Source organism: Suricata suricatta, chromosome 16 (assembly GCF_006229205.1).
Source record: "Suricata suricatta isolate VVHF042 chromosome 16, meerkat_22Aug2017_6uvM2_HiC, whole genome shotgun sequence".
NCBI classification, from domain to species: domain Eukaryota; kingdom Metazoa; phylum Chordata; class Mammalia; order Carnivora; family Herpestidae; genus Suricata; species Suricata suricatta.
In genome coordinates, this window is record NC_043715.1 from 40,429,808 (window position 1) to 40,456,642 (window position 26,835).

The 26,835-nt window shown below is 39.7% G+C and overlaps 1 protein-coding gene across 1 annotated transcript in view; it reads right to left on the reverse strand.

Annotated features, from left to right (window-relative positions):
• The window catches only part of LOC115280323, a 214,548-nt gene that overhangs the window by 147,535 nt on the left and 40,178 nt on the right, over nucleotides 1-26,835 (reverse strand). Inside the window, exons 2-4 of the mRNA XM_029925145.1 lie at nucleotides 3,741-3,812; nucleotides 2,620-3,186; nucleotides 1,932-2,043 (exon numbers count right to left, since the gene is read on the reverse strand). The gene's annotated coding sequence lies outside the window, so the exon portion shown is untranslated. The remainder of the gene's footprint in view (nucleotides 1-1,931; nucleotides 2,044-2,619; nucleotides 3,187-3,740; nucleotides 3,813-26,835) is intronic.

Genomic DNA, 26,835 nt, shown 5'->3' on the forward strand with positions numbered 1-26,835 from the left:
GGAGGCATAGCACGTGATAACCACAGCTAACACTACCGTACATGAAAGTTGTTCAGAGAGTAAATCCTGAGTCCTCAGCACAAGAGGGAAAAAAAATCTGTTTTTTCTTTTTTTTGCTCTCTTTCTATAGTACCTATATGAGATTATATATGCTACCTAGACTTATTTTGATAATCATTTCAAAATATACAGAAGTCAAATCACTATGCTCTATATCTGAAACTTACACGGTGATATATGTCAATTACATCTCACTAGAACGGAAAGAAAAGAAAAATAATTCACTGGTGTCTCCCGTTGCCACTTCTGCTCATTACTATACTCTAGCCAGCAGAGAAAGGCATGAAAATGTGGGATGGGGGTGAGCAGAGAGAGTAAGGAAACTGTCATTAACTATAGATGATCTATACTTAGAAAACCCAAAAGCGTTGACATCCTTGGTTTTGGCTTACTGCACTGGGCCAGGTTGCGCCACCGCCTGACACAGCTTCCCACCACTGTGAATCCCAGCTCTACACGCGTTCACTGAGCGGGTCTTCAATGCTGCACACAGGTTTTTATCAAGCACCTATGTTGCAGCAAGCATTTCTCAGTCACCCGGGACAGGGGTTTAAAAATACACATTTATGGGCCCCATCACAGGGTTATGGAACCAAAATGTTCCGTTCAGAGCTGAGAAGCTTCTCTTTAAACTTCCCAGGTGGTTAACTTGTATACTAAGCCACCATGATGGATTCTAGAGATGTGCCCCAGTTCTGGTACTGATAATTTCAGGAACACTACTAGATAATGTTGGTCAGTTGCAAGCCAACAATGTGCTATCTTCAAATCCTTATCTATTTCATTTACAAACAGCATATTTTTTAGCTTACTCATTTCGAGAGACACAGAGAGAACAAGTGGGGGAGGGGTAGAGAGAGTGGAAGGGAGAGAATCCTAAGCAGGCTCCACACTGCCAGCCAGGAGACCAATGAAGGGCTTACACCTACGAAATGAGAGATGATGACCTGAGCCAAAACCAAGAGCCAGACATTTAACCAACTAAGCCACCCAGACGCCCCACAAACAGCCTATTTTAACCCATTTGTTTTTGAAACCTCTCTCTCATTCAATTTATTTCTCTGGCCCCACATGTCAGCACAGTAGAATGTTTACAAAGCATATGTTCAAAGTAATACTAGATTCTCACCCAAAAACATACAAAGATAAAAAGAGTATGCAGTGTGATTTGTTGTATTTTCTAATAACATGATACAACAAAAAAGTCCCAATTAGCAGAATATTTTTAGTAGAAAGGCAGTTTCACCTGATCCATTTCTTGCTCCATAGGTGAAATCGTTTAGCTCATTCAAACAGAACATCAAAACCACCTCTCAAAACCCACGATAGAGTTAAAACTACTTGCTGCTAATCCTGACATTTGGCCTAGACTAGGGATCAGCTCCCAGCTTAAACGCACCGGCAAGTCATTAATAAAGAGATTTGGAAAGCACAGGCTATGTGCTGGAATTTCACTGCACTGTGACACTGACCTAGAGGGCAGCATTACTGTAACTATTTTTAAGAATTACAACATAGAGCTCATTATGTGTCCGTCACATTATGATTTACAAAATAGCTAACAATGGATTTGGCATTAACTTTATAATAAATTTAACCATCATCCCTACAGACAAGAATCTAATTTTACTGCATATGAAAGGAAAATATACATTGATATTCTCCTAAAGACCTAAAAAACTATGAGACTTAAGTTTAAATTATTTTTAGAAAACCATCTCCCACTGCTCCGCTACACGTGTGCCAGCTTAAGTGAATAGCTAATGATTCCCCACAGAGACAGACACACACACACCATGTCTTTTTCCCTCTTCCTCCCTCTCGCCTCTCGTGTGATCGTGCCCCTCCCCCCCTCCCTCCCCCGTACTTACAACCAGGTAACTGCAGCTCGTTGTTGAAATGCCATCAGTCCCTCAGACAGGGCTCTCCGCTGATGGGTAAATTCTCGGACATTCTCTTTATTCCATCTCGTATCTCAAGCTCCTGTGGGCAGAGGCTGGATTTGGCCTCACTTTGGAGGCCGCCTCACCCTCCCCACCTCCCGTGCCTGGCAAAAAGGAGGTTCTCCGTAAATTACCACCGGCGAGACTTAATGACAATGTGCCAATTCATCAAATTAGTTTGGTTTCCTACCCAAATATAATTCACACTCTTCAAAATATGCTCTTTTGCTAAAAGAATAAGGAGCCAGGGGCGCCTGGGTGGCTCAGTCGGTTGGGCCTCCGACTTCGGCTCAGGTCAGATCTCATGTTCCTGGGTTCGAGCCCCACATCAGGCTCTGTGCTGACAGCTAGCTCAGAGCCTGGAGCCTGGAGCCTGCTTCCGGTTCTGTGTCTCCTTCTCTCTCTGCCCCTCCCCCTCTCATGCTCTGTCTCTCTCTGTATCAAAAATAAAACATTAAAAAAATTAAAAAAAAAAAAAGAATAAAGAGCCAGCTAAGAGAACACATTTAGTTGTGTTAGGTTTCTTTTAACCTAAATATAGCACAATAATAACTTAAACTGTAAGAGAAATAAATCCACAGCCCAAAGCTGTGCTGTTACTATGTGTGCTACAAACCTAAGGTGTCGCCCTCCAGTACCTCCGGTGTTGCCAGCTGGGCCCTCATTTGCATAGAGAGAAGGCCACGCGGGCATCTTGTGTGGAAAGCACCAGGCTTTCTCTACCACGGGCGGGGGTCGGCCACCCATCAACGGCTTGGTATTTAAATGACAAAGAAACAAAGAACATTTAAAAATCAAGACTGTAGCATTCATTCAACAACAAGTGACCAAAACTTTGGTCAGGAGAATATCAAACAAAACTCATCTATTTTAAAAGAAACTGGAAATAAGGAATAATGAAACGGGCAAAGAAAGAAAACACTAACAGCAAAATAAATTTATACATAAGACGACTATTTTTCAAAATCCTTGCTCCGGCTTCGGGTGTTCTGTTTGCCTCCCAGCTACAAACACGTTCTTGCCTCACGCTGGGAGTGCGCAGAAACCTAGTCAGCATTCAGAGGCTGGGTCCGCAGTCCCGGCGCCGCGCCTGGGGCTTAATCGTCAGACAGCCTTGTGTCCTCAGGAGAGGTTAGAGGTTGCGATGCAAATATGCAAACAACTGATTCTTTCCTTAAAATATCTGAAAAAAGCAGGATTCTTAGGGCTGGGTTTTTGTTTTTAAAGAAGGGGAAAAGCTTGAAATCTTAGGGATTTGTTTAAACACCTTAGTATGATACAATTTTGAGGGAGAAAACAATGGAAGGGAATAAACACACGTGTCCCTGGGTGAAATCTATGCTCCAGAGAAAAGGTTGACATATGTGTGACAGCTGAGTTACCAGACTCACTAAAGATTTATTGACTTATCAATCAACGCCCTGGGCACTTGATCCTCCCCCAGGGAAAATTAACAATTCCAACTAAACTAATATATTCTATTATGAACTAGAACAAATGCAAGGATCAATCCCGTCACTTTGTACAGCATCCAATTATGAAAAAAGGATGTCTATCCTTTTGGGGATACCTAAAATTAAAAGTTATTTAATCAAAGAAATAATGTATTAAATAATCATTATTGAAGCCATTAGACATTTTTTTAATGGCTTTCACGTTCTTTAAAGGAGATAAGGGAACCTCTGAAATGTAATTGCATAGCAGGGTTAAAAACAGGATTTTTTTTAGTCGGACTACCTGAATTGACTGCCATCTCTACCGCTTGGTGGAAGTGTTTCCTTGGGCTTCTCTAAGCCTCAGTTTTATCATCTGTAAAATGAAGAAAAATAGCATCTGTAAAAAGAGAACGAATAGTGACAATGAATATAAAGCGTTGGGCACAGCAGCCAGCTTTTACTGGGGCAGTTACATTTCTATTACTGTCCTTTTTTTTTTTCTTTAAGACTCCATTGTGGGGCCTGAACTCATAACCCTGAGAGCAAGACCCAAGCTAAAATCAAGAGCTGGATGTTTAACTGACTGAGCCACCCAGGCACCCCTTTATTACTGTGCTTCTAAAATCATATTAAGTATAACACTGTAATAATGGACTACAACACACACAGGCATCAGAACTGAAGTCGTTCACAGAACACAAAGTTCCTTTCAAGCTTTTGCAAGGGCTTTCAAAGTCAACTACTGACAGCTTAGAGAGATTTACTACTTACCTGAAATATATTAAATTGATTAGAAAAATCAAAACCTGTGAGGATGTTCTAACGAAGAGGTCAGCCCAACAGCCAAACATGGCCTACCACCTATTTTTCCAGAAATAAAGTTTTATTAGAACACAATCACCCTCACTCATCCTTTTGACACTACACTGATAGACTTGAGTAGCTCTTTTAACCATATTGCTTCGGGTGAGGTATGGCAAGGTCAGGTGCAGCTCAAAAGAGAAACTGGAAAGAGTTTTACAATTGGGATACTCACAGTTCTGAGGGGCTGGGAGGGCACACCTCGCAGGGCCACTCAGGCCCCCGGGGGAAGCACCAGGATCAACCTCAAAGCAGAAGTATGAGGGAAACCACAGTCAAGCACTGTTATCATGGTTTCCATGGAAAGGAAAGGATAAGGCAGGGTAGGCAGGCTTAAGATTGGCTAATCTGAACCATTTCAGGGGCTCTGGGGTATTGGAGCTGTCCTTGGCTGCCAACGATCTGGCCCTGGGTGGGGATACAGCGGCCCAGTGTATGAGAGCCAGTGAGGTCTGTAGTCAGGGGCATGGACTCGAAGAGCTGCTCAAGAAGAAGAATCCACCAGTTCCGACTCAAGGCCTCAAAACTCGACAAGACAGCATTTTTTAAAACTCTACTGTACCTACAAAGCCTAAAATATTCACCGTGTGGCCCTTTATGAAAAAGTTTACCAACTCCCCGTCTAAAAAGAAAATTTAGGCATCCAGTTTACTTTGGAGGTCACACCACTACCTTAAATGTGCTCTCTAGAAATGTTTATTGACGTAATTCAGGGTTACATGTATCTTTTCAAATTAGTTGTTTCCATTTTCTTTGGGCAAATACCCAGTAATGAAATTACTGGATCATACGGTAGGTCTATTTTTAATTTTTTGAGGAACCTCCATACTGTCTTCCACAGTGGCAGCACCAGCTTGCATTCCCACCAACAGTGCACAAGGGTTATTTTTTCTCCACATCCTCTACGATATTTGTTATTTCTTGTGTTTTCTATTTTAGCCAGTCTGAGAAGAACAGAGTGATATCTCATTATGGTTTTGATTTGCATTTCCTTGATGATAAGTGATGTTAAGCATCGTTTCATGTGTCTGTTGACCATATAGGGACTCCTATGTTTTTTACAGTATTATTTACAATAGCCAAGTTATGGAAATGGTGTCCATCAATAGGTGAATGGACAAAGAAGAAGTGATATCTATATAATGATGTACATACCATGAAGTACATACCATGAAATATTACATATATGCACATATGTGTAATATTACATGAAATATGAACACCATGAAATATTACTCAGTCATAAAGGAAAAGAATCAGATCTTGCCCTTGCAACACGAATAGACCCAGATGGTATAAGTCAGTTGGAGAAAGACAAATACCATATGATTTCACTCCTATGTGGAATTTAAAAAACAAAACAAAGAAAGAAGGAGGAAAAGACAAAAAACCAGACTCAGATTACAGAGAACAAACCGGTGGCTGCCAAGGGGGAGGTGGTTGAGGGGACACAGAGGCAAAGGGAATTAAAAGTACATTTGTTGGGGCACCTGGGTGGCAAAGTCGGTTGAGCATCCGACTTTGGCTCAGGTCATGATAGCACAGTTTGCAGGTTCGAGCCCTGCGTCAGGCTCTGTGCTGACAGCTCAGATCCTGGAGCCTGCTTCAGATTCTGTCTCTTTCTCTCTCTGCCCCTCCCTTGTTCACTCTCTGTCTCTCAAAAATAAATAAATTTAAAAAAAAATTTTTTTTTAAAGTACATTTGTCTTGATGAGCACTGAGTAATGTATAGAATTGCTGAGTCATTACACTGTGCACCTGAGGCTGTAATAACACTGCATGTTAATTATACTTGAATAAATATAAATAAAATAAAAGTTAAAAAAAACAATATAGGGGCACCTGGGTGGTTCAGTCTGTTAAGTGTCCTACTTCAGCTCAGGTCATGATCTCACAGTTCATGGGTTCAGGCCCCACGTCTGGCTCTGTGCTGACAGCTAGCTCAGAGCCTGGAGCCTGTCTTTGAATTCTGTGTGTGTCTCTGTCTTTCCCACCCTCCCCTGCTCATGCTGTCTCTCTCTCTCTCTCTCAAAAATAAAATAAAACATTAAAAAAACAATCATAATTTAGAGAACTTAAAATAGATAAAAGCTGAATCCCTACTGAGATTGAGGGAAGGAAGTCACCAGCTCTGTTCCCAGCCCCACAGGCCACAGCAAACCCCAAGACTCCACTGCAGTTCACATGGACCCACCACGGGAGGGCTGGCTACTGTGACTATGGCCATGACATTGGGCCCCATGGCGAAGAACTCGCTCTGAAACCTGACAGACCCAAGAGGCAGTGTTAGCTCCCCCGCTTATCAACAGGATGTTCCTGAGCAATGTACCCATGTGGCTCATCTGCTGCTGCATAACACATTAGGCCAACACTTAGCAGCTTAAAATAATTATCATTCTTTATCTCAAAAAATTTCTGAAGTGCAGGAATCCGGACACAGCTCAGCTGGGTGGTCTCAGCTCAGGATCTCTCACAAGGTTGTCATAAGCTACGAGACAGGGCTACATCTGAAGTTTCGAATGGGGCTGGAGAACCCATTCCCAAGCTCATTCCTGTGGCTGTTGGCTGGTCTCTGCTCCTCACTGGCTGTTGGGCGGTGTTCTTCAATGGGCTGCCAGAGTGTCCTCAGAACACTTTCCCCAGAACAAATGATCGGAGATTGAAAGAGAGCAAGACAGTGCACAAGAAAGAAGCCCAGGTCTTTTATTACCTCGTCTTGGAAAAAACATGCCCTCACTTCTGCTGGATGGTATTGGTCCCATGGGTCAGCCCCGGGGACTGATAGGTGAGAGGGAACTGCCCAAGGGTATAACCACCAGGAGGCGGAGGTCCTTGGGCACCGTTGGAGGCTGGCCACTGCGTGACCTGATTTATCCAAGTCTCAGCTCTGCTCTACAGGTGGAATCATTATAGGACGTGGCTCGTGAGGTAATTCATGAGGTTTAAGTGAGAGAATGTATATCAAGCCTTAGTCCTCTGCTTGGCACTCAGCGCAGCACTCAGTAAGTGCTAACGGTTGTTACTGACCTCACTTTTGTTATTCCTGCTGCTGCTTCCACAGCAACAACAACAACAACAACAACAACACTTGAGCAGCACCCGGAGGTCCTGCCCTGGCCGCTTACAGGAGAGTTCTCTTTCTACTCTACACAGGCAGTTGTAACTCTGGAAAAATAACTCCCAGCAAATCAAACTATTCTCTTCTCCTCTCACCAGACATGAAATATTTGAAACGGGCACCATAATGCAATAATGGATCAAACCTATTATTATTTAAGCATTGGCCAAACATTGTTCCCTCTATGAAGGTGAACCAAAAAATTATCAGAGAATTAAAAAATCACTAGCTTAACAATAAAAGGGATTACCCCTTTTGAAACAAAAGATTTTGAAGTCTCCATTATAAGAATTGGAGAAACTTCAGAAAATAATCAATTTGAATGTTTTGGACATTCATTCATTCAACAAATATTTATTGAACAATTGCTATACACTACGTACTGTTCCAGGAGCTTTATTAACAACCTTGAATAAACAGACTAAAAAAATCTCTACCCTACGGAACCCACAGGCTAGTGGGAAATAAGCAAATACACAAACAGAATTAAAAAATTAAATAATGGGGTATGTTAGCTGGTAGTAAGTTAGATGTAAAGAAGAAAGCAGATATGTAATTCTGGAACTCAGAGGAGAAGTCTGATCTGGGGATTTAAATTTAGAGTTTTCATTATAGAGCTGATATTTGAAACCTTGAGACTGGATATGATTACCAAAGGGATGAGAGCAGGCAGAGAAAAAAAACAGGTCTAAGGTCTAATTCCGGGGTCACTCCAGCATCTAGAGATGGGGAAATAAAGAGAAAACAGCAAAGGACTCTGAAGTAGCGGCCAATAAGACAGAAAGAAAACAAGAGAGTAGAGTCCCCAAAGCCAGCAAAGACGGGGTATCCGGGAGGCAGCCGGCCACATCAGACGCCTTTGGTAAGTCAAGCAGTATGATGATGTGAACCGACCAGTGGATTTAGCAACATGGAGGTCACAGGTAACCTCGCGTGGGCCTTTTGGTGGAGTGGTGACATGAACAGGACTAGGGTGGCTTCGTGAAGGAACAGGAGGAGAACTGGAGTATTGGTAATGCAGAGTTGTGCTATAAAGGTAGGCAGAGAAATGGGTGGTAGTTGGAAGAGAACAGGCAGTGAGGAAAAGATTTCCCTCACATATGGGACTCATCCATTAGGAAACAAAAGAACGGAGTGAATTGCGGCCATGAGGCCTTGAGCTAGTGAGAGGGGTAAGGATCCGGCGCACAGCGGAGGGCGGGTCCCGCACAGGCGCAGAAGGTCCATGTGCAGTCGTAGGAGGGAAGGCACGGCGTCCAGACGTGAAGGCGGGAAGGCGGGTGGGCGCATCCCCTAGCACTCTGCCCCTCCGTATTGTACCACTGCCCAGGCAGGGTTGTGAGGGCCCCTGTATGCCAGCATGCTTCTCTAAGACAGGTGAGAGAGCAAACACAGTGCCCGGCACCCTATTACCGGGGTCTAGATCAAAGCCTGGCGCGTGGCAAGTACAATGGCTCAATGACAAAAAGGAGTGAGTGTGACTTTTGCTTTGCAGACAATACAATGCTGTAAAGCTAGAAAATTTAACACAGTACACTCATGGCACAATACAAACAGATCAGTGGAAGACAGTTTATAAAAGTCTGAAAAACAGGGGCACCTGGGTGGGTCAGTCAGTTAAGCCCCAGCTCAGGTCATGATCATATGGTTCGTGAGAGCAAGCCCAGCTTTAGGCTCTGTGCTAACACCTGGAGATTCTCTCCCTCTTTCTGTCTCTCTGCCCCTCCCCCATTTACACACACTTGTGTGTGCACTCTCTCTCTCTCAAAATACACAAACTTAAAAAAATCTAAAAACATGGGCGCCTGGGTGGCTCAGTTGGTTATGCATCTGACTTTGACTGAGGTCATCATCTCACAGTTCTTGAGTTTGAACCCCGTGTTGGGCTCTGTGCTGACAGCTCAGAGCCTGAGGCCTGCTTCGGATTCTGTGTCTCCTTCTCTCTGCTCCTCCTCTGCTTATACTCTGTCTGCCTATCTCTCTCTCTCGAAAATAAATAAACATTTTAAAAAATGTTTTAAATCTAAAAGCAAACCATATGATATATGTGACATTACTAAATATGATATATGGTATGACAAATATGATAAAAGTGACATTACCAATAAACGTAATAGCATAAAATACTTAATAAATGCTATAAATGCACCCTGCTAAATATTCAGGGAAAGATATTAGTTATGTTATACTACATGTAAGAATGAATCACAGGTTTAAATTTTTTGAATGAAATGACAAAATATGTGAATATTTGTAGAATCTCAGATTAAAGCTAAGAGCAAAACCATGAATTAAAAAAAATATATAGCAAAACTTCAAAATATCATAAAAAAAATTTTTTATAGTACAAATTCTAAGCCAGGAAGTTACTTTCAATATATGTGAAATTCTAACATATTCCCTAATATACATAAAGAACTCTTAGGGGCGCCTCGGTGGCTCAGTCAGTTGAGCATTAGACTTCAATTGAGGTGATGATCTCACAGTCCATCCATGAGTTCAAGCCCCATGTCGGGCTCTGTGCTAACAGCTCAGAGCCTGAAGCCTTCTTCAGATTCTGTGTCTCCCTAGCTCTCTGTCCCTCCCCTACTTACACTCTTGTCTCTCTCTGTCTCTCAAAAAATGAATAAATGTTAAAAATTTTAAAAAGAACTCTTAAACATCAGATAAAAAACATATGTGCATGTATATGTGCAACACATCCACATACTTCCAGCAATGTTCAAGAAAGGGTCTGAAAGCCAAACCCCCAGTAGCAATGCACATATACAGTGTACAGATTTTGGCCACTAACACCATTTCATGTTAAAAAGAATCATGAATCCTTGGAGAAAGGAATGAATTCTAGGATCGGGAAGATCTATGATGAACCCGGAATATCTTGTTAGATCGGAAAGTAAGGAAACATTTCCCCAAAATGATAATAGCTTAGAAAGACACAGGAGCTACCACAATCCCAAATCTGGAACAATCTGAGCACTGAAATAATAAAAGAAAGTGAATTATAAACTATTGAAAAATAGAAATCCATGAGTATATGTGGATAATAGATGGAGGATAGATGGTTAGATAGATCGATAAATTGATAGATGATAGATGAAGATAAATGATGATGATAGAGAGATAGAGAGATAGATAAAGAGAGTTGAATGAGGGATAGAGAGAGACAAGGAAGAAGGGAGGATTCTTGCTTATGGTCAGTGGCTGAGTACCAACTAAAAAACACGGTGGGAATGCTACAGTTGGAAATTCATGTTGCAACCAGAGTAGAGATGGGTTAGGCAATGACCACCAATGGATGCTGCACTTTGGGGCACATTTTGATAAGGAGCAGGACATGAGCATAGTCTTACAGTGTCTCTTCAGAGATGGCTTATTAGTTTTAAAGTAAAAAATAGTTGCTTTCTAGTGGAGAAATAAGACAATGGCTTGATTAAATGATCAGAATTCACATCTCTATTTTGGGACAGATATATATTGACCGCCTCCAGATGGATATGCTCAGGACACCTACTGTGGTACCCCAGCCAAGGATTCATTTTCTATTCCAGTCGTGAAGACACATCAGAGACACCCAAGATGAGGAACATTCTAATTTTAAAAATGACACTTGCTATTATCTCAATGTTTGTGTCCCCCCCAAAATTCCTATGCTGGAAAATTAACCTCCAAGGTGATGGTGTTAGCAGGTAGGGTCCTTGGGAGCTAAATGGGTCATGAAGGCAGAGCCATCATGAAAACCATTAGTGCCCGTATAAACGAGGGCTGACAAAGCTCCCTCCCACCACAGGTGGACACAGTGAGGAAGAATGTGGTCTGCAACACATAACAAAGCCTTCAGGGCGCCTGGGTGGCTCAGTCGGTTAAGCATCTGACTTCGGCTCAGGTCATGATCTCACGGTTTGTGGGTTCCAGCCCGGCATCGGGCTCTGTGCGTGCTGACAGCTCAGAGCCTGGAGCCTGCTTCAGATTCTGTGTCTTCCTCTCGCTCTGCTCCTCCCCTGATGGCACTCTGTCTCTCTCTCAAAAATAAATAAACATTAAAAAAATTTTTTAATTAAAAAAAAAGAAGGACTTCACCAGAACCCAACCATTCTGGCACCCTGGCCTTGGATTGCCGGCCTCCAGGCTGCGAGAAATAAATTTCTATTGTTTATAAGCTACTGGTCTGTGTTATTTTGTTATAGAAGCCTGAACAGACAAAAACAATATTCTTTTAAAATGTCAAAGTCATAAAATACAAAAGCTATGGGAATGTTCCAGATTAAAGGAGGCTAAAGCAACAGGACAACTAAATGCAGTATCTGATCTAGATGGGATTGTGGATGGAGGAAAAACAGTGTTAGAAAGGATATTATTGGGTCAAGTGAGAAAATCACAATATTGAATAATAATACTTTGCAAAGTATTATGCAAATTTAGTGCAGTTGATACTTGCACTAAATTGTGGTAATGGACAAGAACATTCTTATTTTTAGGTAAAATACACAAAAGTATTTAGTGGTAAAGGGTCATGCTGTATGCAACTTTCCTCTCAAATGGTTCTAGTGGAAGAAAAATAGACATATACAGAATTAATCATAAAAATAGGCAGGATGATAGGAATATGGAAGCTGGGTGAAGTGCATACACGTGCTCAAAACTAGACTTGGAATTGCAGCTTTTCTGTATGTGTGAAATAATTTCCAGATGAAACGTTTTTTAAAAAACCAAAACAAAAGGGACCCGACTCAACAGTCCGTGAGACCAGGCCCTACATCAGGCACTGCACTGACAGCTCTGACCCTGCTTGGGGCTCTCTGTCCCTCTCTTTCTGCCCCTCTCCCACTTGCTTTCTCTCTCTCTCTCTGTCCCTCTCTCTCTCTCTCAAAATAAACAAATTTTAAAAATTAATGCAAAACTTGAGAGACTATTGAATGCTGAGAATGAACTGAGGGTTGAGGGGGAAGGGGGAGGGGGGAAAAGAGGTGGTGGTGATGGTGGAGGGCACTTAAGGGGAAGAGCACTGGGTGTTGTATGGAAAACAATTTGACAATCAAATATTATGGAAAAAAAATTAAAAAAATTAAATTAAATTAAAAAATAAATTAATTAAAAATCAAAACAAAAAAACCTAACATCCCAATCAGAAAACAAATGGGCATAGGATCTAAACAGATAATGCACATAAGAGTAAACATATAAAAGAGTGCTTAGCCTTAGTAACAATAAAAGGACAAATTAAAATATGTGTCACTTCCATCAAGTCTTATGATGTCACTTTCTCAATTAAGTGTACCTTGACTACTGTAAGCGAACTATATGCCCTCTTCACTCCTGCCCCCTTAACCTGCTCCAAGGTTTTTTTGGATAGCATTTATTGCTTTATAAAATAATAAATGACTTACTCATTTCTTACATGTATTACTTAAGTTTGTCTCTGCCAGTAGGATGTAAGTTTCTTGAGATCAAGGATTAATCATCCCACACCCTGAGGATGACACCTGGGATGCAGTCAGGAGTCAATATGCATCTGCTGGGTGATGCAGGAGGTTACCAGTGAGGGGCGTTTTGAAAAATAATAATAATAACCACAGTAGGCAAGAGCACGGATAACCCAGACTCTGGGTAAACTGATAGGAGGTAAACTGATTAAATGAACTGTATACATTCATACCTATAAAATACCAAATAATCCTTAAAAATGATGTTTCATAGTGTGACAAGATGCTCATTATATTGCTATGTAGAAAACACAAAATATAAAATAGCACATATAGTATGTTTCAAATATATTTTTTTTAAAGAAAAATATTGGGGACACCTGGATGGCTCAGTCAGTTAAGCATCCAACTTCGGCTCAGGTCATGATCTCGCAGTTTGTGAGTCTGTGAGTTCAAGCCCCGTGTAGGGCTTTCTGCTATCAGCACGGAGCCCACTTGGAATCCTCTATCCCCCTCTCTCTCTGCCCCTCCCCACTTGATCTCTCTCTCTCTGTCTCTCTCTCACTCTCTCTCAAAAATAAATGAACTTTAAAAACATAAACACATAAAAAAATAAACACATAAAAAAATAAACACATAAAAAAGAAAAAATTTTTAAAAAGCAGAATAAATATAACAAAAGATTTACGAAGTGAGATGACAAGTATTTTTTACTTTCTTCTTTTGCCATATTTATTTTATATAACGAGCATGCAATAGATGTGTAGCAAGCAGGGAAATCTTTTTTAAAGGTGATTTCAATGGGAATTACCTAGTCAATATAAATATATTTTCCTGAAAAGGTTCGCTATATAGTTATATTGAATGGAAACTGGCAATCGAAGAGATAGACCACCAAATGCTGGATGAAATGCCCTCACTGCTATTATTATTGTTTTTAAACTGCAGAAGGCATCAGAGTGCATGTAAATGCACATTAAATATATTTTATAAAAGCTTCTGGATAAAAAATCACATTCTCTTCTCAGTAAGACCCGGATACTCTTCTGGAACGAAATTCACCAAATTTGATCACCTCTGAAGCCAAACCAAGTCCGCCAGCAGCACACGCGTCTGTTGTGCGCTTTGTAACAGGGCAGGGTCCTCCCCTGGGCCTGGGCCAGGGACCCAGTTATGCTATGCAAAAGCCACTCATCCGAGCCAACCAGACTCCCAGGACCCCTAGAAACACCGCCACTTATAGTGAAAATTTACTCAGGGAGGTTTAACTCTACAAAACAAAATGGCTCTTTTAAAAAAGCCTGTGGTTTATGAAAGTCTAGATTCAATATGACTCCCAGGACCAGGTGCATTATATGCAACACAGGGGAAAACATTAACGTATATAAGACATCTTTTTTAACCCATCAGATTTACACAAGGAGGACATTTTGGCAACTACTATAAAATACTGCCCTCTGGTGTTGAGTCATCCATACATACTAACAGAACACAACAAGAAAAAGAAGTCTTTCATAAACATTAAGAACCACTACCTTCAGGGACTTGTTTCTGGCCTGCAAAAATCTGAACACAAAATCCCACAGGATTTTACTGCAATACATTGTGGACACCTTTCCCACTGTCCCTGAAAAATACCAAATAATGTTAGTGCACGCTCTCTCAGCCAATTTATATCAGAGAAGTTTTTTCTCCAGGAACTACATTCAACTCTCTTTGGGAAAAAAAGTATTTTAAGACTTTCTGCAAGGAAGTGGTTTCTGGGAAATAAACCAAAGATTTTTTTTTCCACAGGAAGTTTTCTATTAATTTTGGTAGGAAAAATAAAAATCAGAGTATAATATATACCACATATTATAGAAGATTTTTTAAATGTGAGACAATTTTTATGCATACCAAATAGCAACATTAACAAAAAAGCTGACAATAACTGTCTGTACATTGATCATCTTGTCCTACCTAACAGGACTTAAAAAAATAATTTGGGAAGGTGGTTTTGATGATTAAACATATAAGAATTACATATGCAACCACAGCAGAAAAATTCAAAAGAGTAATTAAATACAAGTAATACTACATATTACAGAGTTAAGAACAAACCCTGAAAGAAGTTATCTTAAATAATGTTTAAGGGAAATGATATTGACATTTTCTCACATAAATACAGGTTAGAAGGTCTACATCTCAGTCTGGACACATCTATAATCCCAAATAGCTATGGGGTTTTTAATTTGTGAAATCTGAGACAGAATTTGTAGGTTTGTAATACTTATTAGAAAAAAATATTTTCCTAAACTTCACCATTTTTTAGATTTTTTTAATGTTTCTTTATTTTTGAGAGACAGAGAGAAACAGAGCACGAGCAGGGGACAAGACAGGTAGAGAGAGAGAAGGGGACATAGAATAGGAAGCAGGCTTCAGGCTCTGAGCTGTCAGCACAGAGCCCAATGTGGGGCTTGAACCCATGAACCGCAAGATTGACCTGAGCCAAAGTTAACCGACTGAGCCACCCAGGTGCCCCTAAATTTCACCATTTTGAAGCAACTATTTTGTAAGCAAATTGTCCCTGTATTCTACTCATTCAATAGTTTGAACTTTTTAAATAAATGTTTAACAAAATACTTATTGAAATTAATAAAAGTCATATCTACCAAACTTTTATGTAAATTTACAAGAGAAATGACAAAAATGTTAATTATAGCTAACATATTGAATACTTAATATATACCAGAAACCAATAAGTGCTTTACCAGATTATCCCATTTAATCATCCCCAAGACTTAGTCATTTTGCTAAGATCATACAGCTGGAACATGGGCAGTGGCTCTGACACCCACGGATCTTGACTTCGGAAGCCATGTAACTCTCTGCTATACTGATTGTGAGGGAGAGTGTTTTTACATCCACAACATCCAGGTTTGAACACAGTATGAACCGAGCTATCCAGAATTTATAAGGTGTTCCTACAAATGTATAAGAAACACAATCCAATTTTTTAAGGGAGAAATATGATGTTACCACTGTGTATCACATATCCCGACCTGTCCCCTAAATCCCATGGGTCCGTATCCTCTTGCCTACTTGTTACCTGCACTTGAATGTGTTTGGCATAGCCACCAAGAACTTACATAAGTTGGCTATGTTAATATCCTAGGGCTCCTATGACAAAGTGCTACAAACTGGGTAGCTTAAGCCAACAAAAGTTTATTTTCTTATAGTTCTGGGGACTAGAAGTTCAAATTCAAGGTGTCAGCAGGGCCATCCTCCCACCAATGTCTCTAGAGAAGAGTCCTTCTTGGGCCCATCCAGCTTCTGGTGGCGGCTGCTCATCTTCAGTGGTCCTTGGCTGGCGGCAGCAGGACTCCAGACCTGCTCCCATCCTCATATGCGCATCCGCCCTCTGTGTCTCTGTGTCCAAATTTCCCTCTCATGGGGACGCCAGTCATTGGATCAGGGCCCACCCTAATCAGGATATCCTCATCTTAACTTGATTACATCTTCTAAGACCTTATTTTTCAAATATATTCAGAGGTAGCAGGTAACAAACATATCTTTTGGGGAAACACAATTCAACCCACTATAGTGGCATTTCAGGTTCTTGAGAGTTTCTACCTTCCACCAAAGTTTCTGTGTGTGTGTGTGTGTGTGTGTGTGTGTGTGTGTGTTTGTTTCAAACATACAAATTTAAATACATCTACATAATACAACACATATGCTGTAAAGCATTTGTAAGGCATACATCTATGAATATATAAACAAAATACATACAAAAAGGCTCAGGTCATGATCTTGTGGTTTGAGAGTTTAAGCCCTGTGTCAGGCTCTGTGCTAACAGCTTGGAGGCTGGAGCCTGTTTTGGATTCTGTGTCTCCCTCTCTCTCTCTCTCTCTGCCCCTCCCCTGCTCGCTCACTCTCTCTCTCTCAAAAATAAGTAAACATTAAAAATGTTTTAAATAAAAATAAAAAGAACCACATGGAACATGTGTAGATGAAAAATACAGTATCTGAAAGGGGAAGTTCATTGCGTAGGTCAGGAAAAGACCAGATACTGCAGGAGAGAGGATCAGAAAACTTAAAGACAAAGGAGCAGAAACTATCCAACTGAAGCACAGAGAAATCAGGAAAGACATAAAAAGAAAAATTATCACAGCCTCTGACATTACAACATGTTTTGTTTGACATATGAGTGGTTCGAAAGGAGAATGTTGCAGAAAAAATACTGAAGTAATAGTGGAAAGTTTTCTAGATCTTCTGAAACCCCAAACCCACAGATACAAGCTCAACAAACCTGTTGTATGGAAAACACAAAGAAAACAATACAAAGAATTCTTATACCCAAGTTGCTGAAAGCCAACGAGAAAATCCCAAGCGCCCTCAGAGAAAGAGTCAAGACAGACAGAGCAAGAGAGAAAAGAATTATCACCTACCTGTCTTCAGAAATAATGCTAAGCATAGAGACAACAAATGACATTTTTAAAGTGCTTAAAAAATTTCAACCTAGAAAATGACATTAAAAATACCCGAAAAAATCTTGGAGCACCTGGAAGGCTCAGTCGGTAAAGTGTCTGACCCTTGGTTTTGGCTCAGGTCATGATCTCACAGTTTGTGGGTTTGAGCCCCACATTGAGCTCTGCACAGACAGCATGAGGCCTGCTTGAGATTCTCTCTCTCTCTCTCTCTCTCTCTCTCTCTCTCTCTCTCTCTCTCCCTCACCCTCTCTCCTTCCCTCCCTCCTTCCCTGCCCCCACGCATGGGCACATGTGTGCACACTATCTTGGAGAAACAAAAATCTTTCAAAATAAAAGACAAATCAAATCGTTTTTTCAAACAAAAGCTAAGACAGTTGGTTGCCAGAGAAATAGGAAAAATCATTCTTCAAGCTGAAGGAAAATGATTGCAGATGAAAACTTCAAGTTGTAAGACAAAATGGAGGTCATCAGAAATGGTAAGTATTTGAATAAACATAAAAGAATTTCTTGCTTTTCAATTTCTTTAAAAGCTATTTGACCTTTAACAGCAAAAGTAACAACAATATATTGTGGAGTATATAAAATATATAAAAAGAAAATATATAATCATAAAAATAGTCCCAAAATGGGTAGAGGGTGAGAAGTAGAAGTGTTAGTTTAAAAATCTTACCTTATATGTGAGATGGTGTCATATACTATAGTCTAGTACAGTAAAATCATCAAGAAGACAAAACAATTTTCAACAAGTATATGCCGCTAATAAGAGAATTTCAAATAACATAGAAAAACTGACAGACTGAAACAAGCAAATCCCCAATTACAGTTAGAAGCTTAAACCTTCCTCTCTCAGTAACTGATAAAATAGATAAAATTAATAAGGATACAGAAATCTGAATGCTCTCAACCAATTTTAACTAATTGATATATGTAATACCCTACACCAAATAACTACCGAATATGCATTCTTTTCAAATGCACATGGAAAATTAACAAGATAGATTACATGCTAGCCATAAAACAAGTCTCAATAAATGTAAAAAGATGGAAAATGTACAGAATATATCCTCTGACCACAACTTAATCAAAACAAAAATTTTTTAAAAATATATGAAAAATTCCAAAAGATTTAGAAATGAACACACTTTAAAAAACCTATGAGTCCAACAAGAAATCACAAGAGACATTAGAAAATATTTCAAACTGAATTATAATGAAACATAACATACAGAAATTTGTCAGATGAAAGTAAAACAGTGCTTAAAGGAAATATTTTAACTTAAAATGCTTATATCAGAAAAGAAGGCTTAAAATAAATTATCTAAGCTTTTACCATAAGAAGTTAGAAATAGTAATAGAGGAACAAATTAAATCCAAAGTAAGTAAAAGGAAGGAAATAACAAAAATAAGAGCAGAAATCAATGAAACAGCAAACAACAGGAAAAAAATCAACGAAATAAAAAACTAATTTTTTGAAAAGATTAATAAAAGTGATAAGCCTCCAGCTAAGCTGATCAAGAAATAAAGAGAGAAAATACAAATTACCGACATCAGGAATAAAAGAGGAGATATGGCTACAGATCCTAAAGTTATTAAAAAGATAATAAAGAAATATAATGAATAAGATTATACCAATACATTTGACAACTTCAAAAAAACAATTTCTTTGAAAGACGCAAAGTACCAAAAGTATCAAAGAAAGAAGCAGAAAATCTGAATAGACCTTTACCTATTAAAGAAATTAAATCTGTTTTTTTATATGTTCATGTTTATTTGCTTATTTTTGAGAGACAGAGCAAGTGGGAGAGGGGTGGAAGGAGAGAGAGAGAGAAAGAGAAAACCCCAAGCAGGCTTTGTGCTGTCAGCACAGAGTGACATAAGGCTCAGACTCAAAAATTGTAAGATCAGGACCTGCGCCAAAATCAAAATTTGGATGCTTAACTGACTAAGCCACCCAGGTACCTCTTGAATCTGTGTTTTAAAACTATTTGCAAAAAACCTGAAAATCCAGATTTTTTTAAAGGAAGAAATCTTACACAAACTCTTTCAGAAGACAGTTAGAAGAAGCAATTTCCAAATTCATTTTATGAGGTCAGCATTACTATTAAACCAAAATCAGACAAAAACATTACTGACCAATATCTCTCATAAATGTAGATGCAGAGATCTTCAACAATTTTTAGCAATTTCAACACTATATGTGTAAAGGGTAATAATCATAACCAGTGGGTTTTTCAAGGAGGCAAGTTAGCTTATCTTTCAAAAATTAGTCCGTGTAATTCACCACATTCACTTCTATTCATTGAATAAAAGGGGGAAAAAATATGATCATCTCATTAGATGCAGAAGAAGCATTTGACAGAATTCAATACCCATTCATAAAAAACAGCTTCAGCAAACTAGAAACGCAAAGATATTTCCTCAGTCTAATAGAGGTCTTTTATAAAAAGCTTACATAATGTTAAAAAACTTAACATTCCTCCCAAAATCAGGAATAGGCAAGGATATCCACTTACCATTTCTATTCAACACTGTCCTAGAGGTCCTAGCCAGTGCAAGAAGGCCAGGAAATTAAATGAACACGTACAAGTTAGAAAGGAAGTAAAGTTGCCTTTACTTATCATCAACATAATTATGCATGTAAAATCCTAAGGAATCTACAAAAAAAAAACTAGAATACATAATTTCAGAAAGGTCTCAGAATACAAGTTTAACATTTAGTAATCAATTGTATTTCTACATATTAACAACAGGCAATTGGAAGTTTTTTCTTATTTAAAATACCACTTATAACAGCATCAAAAACTTTTGCATAAAATAATTAGGGGTAAAAAATACTAATTCAAATGTGTTGAGGACTCATGACACACTAGGCTAAAACAAATAAAACCTTCCTACTCCACTATCAACACCTCTTAACACTGAAGTTCCCAGTAGGTCAAGTCCTTGGATTTTTTTTTGTTTTCTCCCGCTACCCTGTTTCTCATCTTAGGACTTTGAATTCCATCTATATACAAGTATTCTTCAAATATATAGCTCTCATTTCACCTCTTCTCCCCTCTCTTGTGTATTCGGTGGCCTACTCATTCTGTCCACTTTGATGTATAAGAAGCACCTGAAACCTAACAAATTCAAGACCGAATTCCTTACTCCCCCCCCACCCACACACACACCTGCTCCTCCTGCAGTCTTCCTTTGGTTAGCTACCAATTTTTCCTGGGACTCTAGTCAGAAACGTGGAGGTTCTCTGACTCCACTCTTCACATCCCACTCCAAAACTCATCACCAAATCACGCTGGCTGTTCCTTCAAACCATAATCAGAATCTAGCCACTTCTCTCCTTCTTGCTACCCTCCTGGCAAGCCGCCATCATCTCTTGCCTGACTTATTAGAAGACCCCATACCTCCTCTTCTTGCTTTTAGTTTTGCTTTCCTACAGTCTATCGTCCACAGAGCAGCCAGACTTCATCTTTTTTAAATGTTGGTATGATCATGTCCGTCTTCTCCTCACAACTTATGTATCCCCAGTGTGTAGCACCTAAACACAAAGGAAGTGCTCAATAAATTTATGTTAAGTAGGGCGCTGAATGGCTCAGTCGGTTAAGTGTCCAACTTTGGCTCAGGTCATGATCTCACAGTTCGTGGGTTCTAGCCCAGCATTAGGCTCTGTGCTGACCGCTCAGAGCCTGGAGCCTGCCTCGGATTCTATGTCTCCCTTTCTCTGCCCCTCCCCTGCTCACACTCTGTCTGTCTGTCTCTCTCTCAAAAATAAATTAACATTCAAAAAAATGTTTTTTTACTTTATGCTAAGTAAAAGAACAAAAAAATGAATCAAATACAATTAAATGTTTCCACAAAAATGAAACTAAAAACAAAGATGGAAATGTCCAGGTATCAAAAATAGAGGAATCTCAAAGCTATGCTTGGAAGAGAGAAAGGAATTGACTACAACTTGCAAATACCAGGATAAGCTTTAAGGGCACACGGGGATAGAAGGTAGACCTGAAGCAGAGGACCGGAATTTGCTTCCTTGCATGAAGCCTATGGCTTCCATGGCTCCCTATTCCATGATCGGTAGACTAAAAAGAGACCCTACCCCACCCTTGGGCAAGAGAAATATCATGGAAGCATGCTGCTCACCCTGAACTAAGAGTGATGAGGAGAAAAAATAATTTGCAGTAAATGTAATTCCTATGTTTGTGACATATATTGATGCAGGGTCCAAATTTACACTTCCAGAGTGTGTGGGAACTCTAAGATGATTAATTAGCATACAAACTGCTCTCGGATCATTGAAACTCCAAATGTCTGCCAAAGAAAACATGATACCACTCTGTAGAAACACTTTCAAGTCCAGAGCACATAAATCAATTATTTTCAAAAATCCGTCCCAACTAAAGATAAACTTAGACTAAAAACCTACATAGTATACAAGAAAATAAGTCACCCACAAGTGACAGTAGATAGACCCTATAAAATATGTTTTAAAATACTTAGGTAGTTTTTTTTAAAGAGAAATCCTTTGTTATTTTTTTTTTTATAGTTTACTTATTACTGAGACAGAGAGAAACAGGGAGAGAGGGAGGGAGACACAGAATCTGAAGCAGGCTCCAGGCTCTGAGCTGTCAGCACAGAGCCTGATGCAGGGCTCAAAACCACGGACTGTGAGATGACGACCTGAGGCAAAGTCGGACGCTTAACCGACTGAGCCACCCAGGTGCCCCAATCCATTGTTTTTTAGAGGTAGGCTTTGGGGCGCCTGGGTGGCTCAGTCAGTTAAACATCCAACTTGATCTCAGCTCAGGTCATGATCTCACAGTTAGTGAGTTTGAGTCCCGCATCATCCAGCTCTGTGCTGCCAGCTCAGAGCCTGCTTGGGGTTCTATCTCTCCCTCTCTCTTTTGTGCTCGTTCTCTCCCTCTCTCTTAAAATAAATAAGCTTTAAAAAAGTAAAAGAGGTAGGCATTTTAAAAATTGAAACTTCCAAAAACAATAAATATAGTCATTAAAATGTAAAAGTTGATGAATGGATTAAACACATTAGACAATGCTGAAGAAACAATAAACAAACTGAAAAACATACAGAAAAATTCACCCAGAATATGGTGGAAGGGGATAAAGACACAGAGTGTGTGGGAAAGTAAGTAGGATACATAAAAATAAAATAAAATAAGATGCAACATATCTAACAGGAAGGTCACATGAACAACCAATGAATTAAAGAAATGAAAAGAAAAAGAAAATACCTTGAGACAAATGAAAATGGAAATACAACGTTCCTAAACTAATGAAATGCAGCAAAAGCAGTTCTAAGAGGGAAGTTCATAGAAATAAATGCCAAAGCAATAAACAAGAAAAATCTCAAACAACCTAACTTTATACCTCAAAGAGCTAGAAGAAAAAAACAAAGCCCAGAGTTTGCAAAGAAAAGAAAATAAAGATAGAACAGAAATAAATAAATGAAGACTAAAAAGACAATAGAAAAGATGAATGAAAATAAGAGCTGGTTCTTTGAAAAGATCAACAAAATTGACAAACCTTTAGCCAGATTCACCAAAAAGAGAGGGAACACAAGTAAATAAAATCTGAACAATAAAGAGGAGATATTACAACTGATAATCACAGAAATACAAAGGATCATACACCAGCAAATTTGACAACTTAAAAGAAATGGAAAAATTCCTAGAAATATACAAGCTACCAAGACTGAATCATGAAGAAACACAAAATCTGAACAGACAAATTACTAGTAAAGAGATTGAATCAGTAATCAAAAACCTCCCAAAAAAGAAAAGCCCAGGACCAGGGACTTTGCTGTTGAATTAAACCTAACATTCAGGGGCGCCTGAGTGGCTCAGTCGGTTGAGTGTCTGGCTTCAGCTTTGGCTGATCTCACGGTTTGTGGGTTCGAGCCCCACATTGGGCTCTGTGCTGACAGCTCGCTCAGAGACCGGAGCCTGTTTCACATTCTGTGTTTCCCTCTCTCTCTGACCGTCCCGTGCTCGTTCTGTCTTTCTCTGTCTCTCAAAAATAATTAAAAAATGGGGAAAAGTTTAAAAAAAAGAAAACGTTTTTTAAAAATTAAAAAAAAATAAACCCAACATTCAATGAAGAATTAATATCAATCCTTCTCAAACTCTTCCAAAACACAGAAGAGCAAATACTTCTAAACTCATTTTACAAGGCCAGAATTGCCCTGATAATAAAATCAGACAAGGATGCCACAAGAAAAGATAATTACAGACCAATATTCTTGATGAATATACATGTAAAAATTCTCAACAAAATACTAGCAAACCAAATCCAACAATACTTTAAAAGGATTATACAGCACAATCAAGTGGGATTTACTTCAGGAATACAAAGATGGTTAAACAATTGCCAATTAACCAATGCAATACACTATATTAACAAAATTAAGGATAAAAACAGTATTATCATTTCAATAGATGCAGGAAAAGCATTTGACAAAATTCAACATCCATAAACCATTTAAAAAGTGGGTACAGAGGGGATGAACCTCGAACTAATAAAGGCCATAAATGACGAGCCAAGAGCTAACATCATACTCAGTGGTGGAAAGCTGAAAGCTTTCTTCTAAGATCAGGAAAAACGAATAAAGATGCCCACTCTCATCAGTTCCATTCAACACAGTATTGGACGTCGCAGCCAGAGCAATGAGGCAAGAAAAAGAAGTCAGAGGCATCCAAATTGGAAAGGAAGAAGTAAAACTGTCACTATTTGTGGATGACATGATACTAATATAATAGGAAGGCCACATACTGAAAATTCAGAGACGGAAGAAGGCAATATTTCAAGATATAATGGCTGAAATTATGAAGTTATGAGTCCTTACTGCTAAGTACGATAAGTAAAAACATATCCATCAAAAAAAATCCTAGGAAAGGGGGCGCCTGGGTGGCTCAGTCGGTAAGTGTCCAACTTCGACTCAGGTCATGATTTCGTAGTTCAGGTTCGGGTCCCGCGTTGGGCTCTATGCTGATAGCTCAGAGCCTGGAGCCTGCTTCAGATTCTGTGTCTCCCTTTCTCTCTACCCCTCCTCCACTCACACTCTATTTCTTTCTCAAAAATAAATAAACATTAAAATTTTCTTTTATATCCTAGTAAAACTGGAGAACAAATCAAATACAAGAATATAATCTTAAAGTTACCATAGGGACGCTTGGGTGGCTCAGTCGGTTAAGCGTCCAACTTCAGCTCAGGTCATGATCTCACAATTTGTGAGTTAGAGCCCTGTGTCAGGCTCTGTGCTGACAGCTTGGAGCCTGGAGCCTGCTTTGAATTCTGTATCTCCTTCTCTCTCTGCCCCTCCCCTGTCTCTCTCTCTCTCCCTCTCTAAAAAATAAATAAACATTAAAAAATGTTTTTAATTACCATAAAGAAAAGTCAGATTTCCTACAAATAAATTATAATCTGACTGGCAGCACATTTCTCATCAAAACTATAGACACTCAGTGAATGATAGTAGAAAAATATTTAGGGAAAGAATTCTATACTCTGCTAAATTATCAGTCAAGCATAAAAGTGAAATAGGAAGTAACTGAGTGGCTCAGTTGGTTAAGCATCCGACTCTTGATTTCAGCTCAGGTCATGATCTCACAGTTCGTGAGATTGAACTCTGTGCCGGGCTCTATGCTCAGAGCAGGGGGCCTGCTTGGGATTCTCTCTCTTTCTCTCTCTTTGCCTCCCTATGTACTCTCCCACTCTCTCTTGCTTTTTCTCTCTCAAAATAAATAAGTAAACTTTAAAAAATAGATAATAGATATAGAATGTAAAAGTTCTAAATTATTGACAGGGTAGGGAGAAAAAAATAGATGAAGCAAGGAAGGGAGCAAGGGGAGAGAAGCATGATTACACAGAGAAAGCATGACATGATAGAAATGTATGTAAATGTATCAGTGCATTAGCTTGGGTTTCCCCCAGGAGCATAACCCGAAACAAAGACTCACGTGCAAGCAGTTTGACACGTGATTCCAGGAGACACTGGTCAGGGAACCAGAAGTCAGAGAGAGGAGGGAAGCAGTCACAGAAGAATATGTTGTGCAGCACATTCCCAATGTGGACAGCTGCAGTTTAGTCCTGTTGGAGGAGCTGAGAGCTGCTGGGTATTAATTCCCAGACACATTCACCCCAGACCACTTGTGGCTGCAAGGTCTCCAGCAGTCAGAGGAAACGTCAGGCCAAGAGACGCTGCCACGGACAGCTGCAGTGAGACCAGGCGTCCCTGAGCTGCTGCTGCAAGCAGCACTCATCATAGCTGTAAACCAAGTAAAACGACCTATAAAAGACAGAGTCTTCAGGTTGGAAAGCTTTAAGGAAGAAAATTCCATTTATATGCCATTTAAAAAGAGACATGCCTACAATGCACAGCTGAGACCCAGCAGCAATGACACCCCAGCAGCAATGAGCACACTTAACCTGCAGACTTTGGTTTCTAATACCATTCTCCAACAAAAGAAGCCGGGATTACTTGGGAAATGACTGCTTTGAGGGCTGTGGCAGAAAGGAAAGGTGGGGAGCATGCCAAAGGGACCCAGGAGACAACTGAAAAAGTTCCCAGAGGCCAAAGCTGCAAAAATTTGATCAAGTAAATAAAGTAGACTGGATTATAACCCCAGGTATGACATAAATATCCAGGAGCCCACACCGACATAGAAAAGTGATTAAATAAATAAATGTGCAGAAGAGACAGATCTCCCATGCAGAAGAAATTAAAATAATTCTCCACCCCTTAGATATGGGCTGCACACAGTGACCTCCCTCCAGAGAGGACAGCATGGAGTGATGTTACCGTGGAGAATCCTAACAAACACCACCTCAGCCAGATGACCAAGGTCAACCTCAATTATAGTAAATTGTGCTGATATATATGCCCCTGATCTGATGGGATGAAAACGGAAATTCACCTCTATGATCTTCCTCCCTAAAAAGCACAATCCCTGTCTAATCGTGAAAAAAGCAAGCAAACAAACAAAAAAACCCACACACATAGAAAATCCCCATTGAGGGCTATTCTACAAAACACCCGACCAAGACTCCTCAAAACTGTCCACGTCATCAAAAACAAGGAAAGCCTAAGAAGCTGTCACAAGCAAACCCAGAAGACATGACAACTAAGTGTATCACATAAAAAACTAAGGGAAGGTGAATGATCCAGTGAAGAAATGGGCAGAAGACCTGAATAGACACTTCTCCAAAGAGGACATCCAAATGGCCTACAGGCACATGAAATGATGCTCAACATCACTCATCATCAGGGAAACACAAATCAAAACCACACTGAGATACCACCTCACGCCAGTCAGAGTGGCTAAAATGAACAAATCAAGAGACTATAGATGCTGGCGAGGGTGTGGAGAGACGGGCACCCTCCTACACTGTTGGTGGGAATGTAAACTGGTGCAGCCGCTCTGGAAAACAGTGTGGAGGTTCCTCAAAAAATTAACAATAGAACTCTATGACCCAGCAATAGCACTGCCCTGTATCAAGGGATACAGAAGTGCTGAT